This window comes from Rhyacophila brunnea, unplaced genomic scaffold (assembly GCF_057557595.1).
Source record: "Rhyacophila brunnea isolate RB1 unplaced genomic scaffold, BYU_Rbru_1.0 scaffold_13, whole genome shotgun sequence".
NCBI lineage: Eukaryota > Metazoa > Arthropoda > Insecta > Trichoptera > Rhyacophilidae > Rhyacophila > Rhyacophila brunnea.
The window spans coordinates 31,613,838-31,621,385 of NW_028232785.1; the positions used below are offsets into that span (position 1 = coordinate 31,613,838).

At 34.3% G+C, this 7,548-nt stretch overlaps 1 long non-coding RNA gene across 1 annotated transcript; it reads left to right on the forward strand.

The window, feature by feature from the left end:
* The first annotated feature begins 914 nt into the window (after positions 1 to 914).
* On the forward strand, positions 915 to 7,203 carry LOC147077285 (uncharacterized). The gene is made up of 3 exons (XR_015069491.1): positions 915 to 998; positions 2,459 to 2,634; positions 7,172 to 7,203. It is a non-coding gene; the product is annotated as an uncharacterized LOC147077285 (long non-coding RNA).
* Positions 7,204 to 7,548: the final 345 nt, after the last annotated feature.

A 7,548-nucleotide genomic window follows, 5' to 3' on the forward strand; every position in this document is an offset into this window, starting at 1 on the left:
ACTTGCTACAATATAATATAATACTTATATATATATTAGCGTTTTGGAAAGAAATGTTGTACAACAATAACCCTTATTGCGATGTAGGCAGGGTTAATTTTTCAACCACATTTATCCACATTTTTATGTCCAGAGAGAATGATATTTGAATGAATGGATGGGACCTGTCGGATCTTGATTTCTATTAGCATCGTTTGCGAGGGTCCTTTCAATTTTTCAAATTGCGTATTCTCATATAAATGTTTGTATTCTATACAAGTGCCGTACGTAAACAAAAAGAACTGATGACTTCATTAAAATCTTGGATGCGGGCCGCACCGCGGCCAACATCGATTATTCTAACTCGGAGAAAGATCAGATGCGGTGCCTGGACATGCTCGCCACATACTGCGTGCAGGAAGCTAACCATGAAAAGAATATAAACATGAAACGGGATCTGTTCACCAAAGCCACAAACCTATACACCACTGCCGACAAAATCATCATATTGTATGATCATGTAAGACGATACCTACCCACTTTCATTACCTATTTTATTCAACCTAGTCAAATTTTGTTCAAATTTCTTTATATATAATAATATGAAGTGAACTTTACAATTTACAAGTTCAATCCATTCACAACATGACTTGGAAAAACAAAATGAAAACTGATTTTTCATTATACAACAGCCGAATTTACTTTACCGGCGAAAATGCTGTACATCTGTATTTTTTTTTTTGCAGAATCTTTTGGGCCGAGCATACTTGTGCTTGTTGGAGGGTGATAAAGTGGTGGACGGTGGATGCGCAATTCAATTTTGTGGTGAATCAATCTTCCAACAACATCCCCTCGCTGTTCTGGAAAGTGTGCATCGCTTTCAATAAAAAAGACTACCGCAGCGCTCTCGACTTCCACAGGGAAACTCTGAGAAACAACCCCAACCGCCTGGCTGTTCTCCGTCTCCGTTTCGGCATGGGCCATTGCTTTATGAAGCTAAATAATCAGGATAAAGCAAGGTTTGGGATACTTACATTGTTTTAAATATTTTTCACAGCAAACGTCAATCTGTGAAATGAGAATATACTCATCTCTCATTTAAAATAGTTCAATATAATAGTTTAAATATTCAGTTAAAATATTTCATCAAAGATCCATTAATTCTCATGTTTTTTTAAGTTTTGTTGATTTACGGATGAATGCCATGTGCCAAGTGCAATTTTGCATTATCTATCTTATATTCAAATTCTAAATAGTCATGACTCATGACTCTGGATCCAATTGGTAATGCAAGTGGCTAAACATCCATTTCTCATAAAAAAAATATTTTATATTTAAAATATTTTTTCCAATGAAAAACCATTATAGTGTAACAATAATTTAACCCTGATCATCCACAGATACGATTTCTAGTGCGCATGAATTACACAACTGATAAACATTCTACGAATAATGTTTGCTTTATAATAATTATTGACCTAAGAATAAGGTAGTATTATTTTGAAATACGCCATTTCTATTGGCATTTCCCAGTGGCTAAGCCACAACATACGACCGTAGCCATAACCATAATCTAACCTAACCCAAAAAAATATTTTTTTAAATCGGTACATGTTCAAACACGGGCATTACCATGATCTTACTCCCTACTTCATTTATCATTTGTCAATTTATGGCTACGGCCGTATGTTGTAGCTTAACTACTGGGAAATGCCAATAAATATGGCGTATTTCAAAAAGTAGTACCTTATTCTTAGGTCAATAATTATTATAAAGCAAACATTATTCGTAGAATGTTTATCACATTTGAATGGTCAAAGACATAGCTTATAATTAGTATCTTTAGAATTATCTTCAAATGTGTTAATCGTGCCAATTTTTTAATAGTAAAATGCCTAATTTTTGTTAAATTTGGGATCACAAAGATTATTAAATATAATTTTTTATCGTAAATATGTCACTATATAATGTTAACATTAATTTTACTAATGGTTTTGTAAATATACCTAATAGGTTGAGCAAATGGCTGACATCCATTTCTCCTAAAAAACAAAATCTGTCAATACAAACCTCTACTCTGTGGAGGCCCATATGATCCTATTAGGATCGGACATGGTCGAAAGAAAAAAGAAAAAGAATACCATAAAAGCTCCATTTTTACCTACGCTGAGCATGTGGGCCGTTAAGTCTGTAAAGAAAACATGAAGAAATTATATGAACCTTTAATTATGTCTGATTAATAAAATTACATACTTAATGTAAATATTATGATATAAATTTCATATATCACATGAGTATGAAATGAAATTTATGACGAAAAGAATAAAATCCTTTCTACATAAATTTTAAAAAGATCTCATTGCTCCATCTATCTAGTAATCATAATAGTAATTCAAGAACCTTGTCTATCCGCTTAATTCAGCAGGGTGAAAATTTTTCTCAGTTCAGTTCATTCAGTTGTCTTATAATTTGTTTTCAGGGTTACAATCCAAGTCCAATAACAACACAGAGAATCGGGGGTTGTGTGCGGAGAACTGTTACTAACTTGCACGAGAAACCGCGACCAGGCTACGCAGTTTGCACTTTCTGCATTTGTCCTGCCGCACTTTGGCCTCGAGCAGATGTATATCATTTTATCGAGGGGATTCAGAGAATGTATGTATATTTTATATCATATTTGTATAGGCGTACAGTTAAAAATATATTTTTTACTGGCCCTACAATCCGATGTGGATCTCGGCTGCCTCATGAAGAGGTCTCATAACAGATATTTTTTACAAGAAATATAATTGATCGTTTGCTCAACCTATTGGGTCCACAGCTTAACAGTTGATATTCCTAAATAATACACGTGATTTAAGAATGTAACAGTCTTCATTGAAAATATTTAACTTGGAACAGCCTCAGTAAAATACCCATTCGAAAAATCTTGGATCTTCTCAAGCTGACTCAGCTGGCATGCGATAGATCTAGGGTTGATACCCATGTCATGTTCTAACTTTTTTATCAATTACGTTTGTTTCTGAACCTGTTTCGAGGTATGTATGGAAGATTGATGCATGTTTCATTGTTAAATCTTGTGTAACATCTTGAAGAATCTATAATTTAATTTAAACTATTAAAAAGTACTAGTATGTCAGTACGAAAATTCGAAGAGATCCTTATGCTATCTATGAATCAAAATTTGTATATAATAGAATATGACCTGGTATTCACCACTTAAGAAAATTGCTTTACAATAATTGTTTTGTTCACCCATACGCACTTGCGGCAGGCCGCTGCGGCTAGCCGGCATACAAAAAACGATATGCGGCCTGCCGCAAGTGCGTATGGGCACTAAGCTTTTTATCAAGTCATCATCATCAGCCGGGGTCGATCTACAGTTGGATGAAGGCCTCCCTTAGCTTCCTCCATTTTTCTCGGTCCATAATTCTTTACTGCCACATACATCCTTCTTCTTGGTCGTTCACTCATGGCTGAGGATCGTGACCACTTTTTAATTTTGCCATCCAACTTTATTGCTGAGTTTTTTCTTATTTTTTTTATCAAGTATGAGGACTGAAATTTATGTTCTAGTCTATGTTATTATAATGTTGTAATTATTATTGTTAATACTGTATGGTGGGCGAATTTAAATAATTCATGCAAAGCCAATGTATAAATATATTAAGTTGTTTTAATGTATTCAACAATTATTCCTTCACTGGGCCTCCCAATGTTTCAAAAATGTCATAAAGGCTCAACCAAAGAACTACGAGATAATAAAAATTCTTGGATCACTATACGCTAAATCTACCTTTCAATCTTAACGAGATGTAGCTCGTGCACATCTCAAGAAAGTCACTGATCAATTCCCAGATGACATCGAAGCTTGGATATAATTAAAGCAGTCTGATTTGCAGTTATATCATCCCATTTTATATTAATATACAAGACATAAACTTTCATTTTTAAAGATATAATAATTATGTATAACCATGTGTCTTTGTTTCATCATTGATACTAGATAGATCAATATACACTTCAGAGAAGAGGTGTTTATTATCTGCATTGTGAAACTTGTAAAACAGTTTAGAGATTCACACAATTCACCAAGCACGTCTTTATAGCGAGCAGCAGCCATATTGTAGATCCAATTCATGGTCCGAAATATGTGTATCTATATGACAAGGGTGACGACTAAATCTCATGGAGCAATTTGGGATAAAAAAAGTGTATTCCAAAAAAGTCTATGTGGATGTTAATCTGTAAAAGACTTGTTTTCGCAGGGTTTAATTGAATTTAAAAAAACTAACCCAACACCATCTGTAAGTTGTCTTATTTCAATGAAAAAAATATGCATGACTGACAAAGTTTAATGTGCACTATTTATGGCAGTTCTTAACATCCTACCTCCACCCTTCACCACTGCTATCTATGCAATGTGCTGCTCACCCATCTAATGGTCAAACAAGCAATGAAATGTAAAAACAATAAATTCTGTGGCTATTTGGCAGAAGCAGATATGACCATTTCACCTACTTTTCAGGGGAGCAATTTGAATGTTGCGTGTCTTGTGATAAATCCTATGTATTTAATTATGAAAGAAAGTTAATGAAATATTATGAAGACATGAACTGAGTTTTAATTACGTATAAGCATTTGTATTTAAATAGTACAGTTTTTCTTAAAAATCACTTTAAAGGACATATCAGGTTTTGGCAAATTCAATATTAAAAATAATGTACCATATCTCACACATATCTAGGTTAGGCATATTATTATTTTAAAGTTACAGGTAGCTTAAAAATAACATCCAGGTTTTAATCGTCTTCGCTGGTTTCAGCATCACCATTATTGGGTACAGAAGGTTGCGTTTCAAGTAAATTATAGAAAGTATGAAACACGGGATCTATCAAATACATCATGCTCAGTAAGTCCTTTTTTTGAGGATTTATTGGGACAGGTGCCATATGAGTCCTCGGAATTATAAGAATATGTGGACGCCCTCTGGAATTCCTTAATAACTGCATTCTTCTGAAGGGCTCCTCATCGTTCAGAGAGTATTTGAATTTTATATCACCGACTTGTTTTTCATACCGTAGCCACTTTATACTGTGCCAATTGATTGGTTGCCCTTCAACACACTTTAACTTTATAATGAAAGTGGTTTTCAGTATGTCTGAATAAGAGAGAAAAGTTTCTGCTGACATTTCCACCACATTAAACGGATGTTTGCCTCGTACAGTTCGTCCAAATTGTCTTGTTGTATCAGTCTTGTGGGATGTTAATGTTAAGTTCAATAGATTTTTTAGCTTTTTCTATGCGGGCATGGTCTATAGAATGCACGTGTTCAGATTCACTGACAAAATAAGACAATGCTGAAGAAAAGTTTATGTTTTTGTTTTGCCCTGGACAGGAGTCTGAATATACTACTATATTAGTTACTGTTTCTGGAAGATGCTGTACGAAGCACGATGCTATTTGATCAGATCCCCGACCAGCAATCCCTTCATGCCACATGTAACAGCTTGCGGTATCTGTTTACAATCTCTAATTGTAAAATTATAAGTCCACAGTTGCCTTTTATAGTACACTATGTTGGTATTCAGGGAAGGCGTTGGCAGGCATTGTTGCAAATCAAAAACTAGCATTCGAGTGGACTGACTAGTTTTAGATAACAATTTGTCGTGTGTTCTTTCTTCTTATATGATTCATCAGCCTTAGCCAAGTGTTCGTTTTTTTTTCATTAAGTTCAGCTTTCCTTTCAAAATCATTTGCACACTTAATCTGAATGTTATACGTATCACATACTTTACAAGTGTCTATACTAAAACTTTTAAGTTTGTAGCCTAGTTCACGAAAAATTGAAGCATATTTAGAATATTATGTAAAAGGTATTTTCTGTTGAGAAGTCCGTTCATTTTTATACATATCACACATCTTTGCAATATTAAGTTGCGGAGATAAATAAAGCTTGCTTGTATGTCTTCGGGAGTAGTGACTTTGGTATTTCGGAAACCTGTTAATATGATTAGTTACTTCAATTTCTTCAATGTTATTTTTATTGTGTAGTTCGTGACGCCCTCTTTGGTCACCGTCTATGATTCCTGTTTCCGAGCTGCGTTTTTTCACAATTGCGACATCAATTTTATTTCGGGATACGCCAAAAACATTCTGAAACATCTTCTTGCAAACTTTTACTGAATTTACTTTATAAATAGCTGTAATCATGCGTTCTTTTACTTGACCACCTTTGCCTCTTCCTTTCCTCTCTATTAATTTGTCATTAATAGTAATGTTGTCAGCAGTGTCTTTACTATTCATTCCCAGAATTTTTGCGAACATATCCTTCTGATTGTTTTCACTAAGCATGCTAAAACATTTATAACGGCAACAGGACTCTAATGGAATAAACAGCTTTTCAGGTTTAGCCACACCACCACGAGTTTTATACTCTTTGCCGCAGTCTTTCAAGTTCTTCATGTAATTACCTTCTTTTATTCTTGATTTTTTCTTGAGATGAATTCGTGCTTTGAGATGTAGATGTACACGGATTATAAGAGCTGTCAGCAGAATTTCTTCTAATCTGTTGAGCAAGGGGTTCGTCATCCGACGAGGCAAAGTTTTGTTGAGATTCGTTAATTTGAATATCATGATCTGCTTGCGACACAGACATTGTAATCGCGTGTTCTGTGGCTTGCTCATCTAGTACTGCATTTTCGCTGCGCCACGTTGAGGATAGAATATCAGAGTTGTCAATTTCAGTTATTATAAGACATTATAAAAAAAACCTGTTCCTACAAAAAACAGTAACTACTAAAATAGCAGCCATATCTTGTTTTGGCAAATAGAATACATTTATTATATTCAATACTTATTATTTTGCCAGAAGAAGATATGGTACCATATCTTGTTTTGGCAAATATGACTTGCTTAATTTTAAACATATCTGAAACTTGTTTCGTTGATTATGAAGTCAGTAGAAGAGATAAGCCATATCTGATTTTGGCAAATAAAAATATAGACATAGAAGAACAAATCTGCATTTAAACCTCAAAACACCAAAAATCGACATATCTGCTTCTGCCAAATAGCCACAGAATTGTTGACTACGTAGTATGTATACGTTTATACAGCAAATACTTTTAGTAATATTCTGTTTATTTCTGCACACGTATGCTTAATCTTAGCAATGCTTTTTTGTTTGCAGTATGAGAATTGTTTGAACAAATTCCACGCTCAGCATAATGTGGATGATTTGATTTACATGGCCCGATCTGTGTCATATGCGAATCGACTCCAGGAAGCCAATATAGCTTTGCTACGAGCCAGACGAGTTGGGCCTTGTAACGGCTCTCTACTCTACACCATGGTGCTCATCCTGAGAAGAATGTCCGCCCACGTTTTGATTGGTCACAGAAGTTTATTACTTTCAATACTTACCTATGTAACTACCTACCCACAGAAAATTGATTAATTTTTGTATCATAAATTTCATGATTTTTCCTTTATAACATTGATGATTTATTGTAATATATTTAGACCAAGCAAAGAAATTACACGTTACACCTCCTTACATTTTTAAGT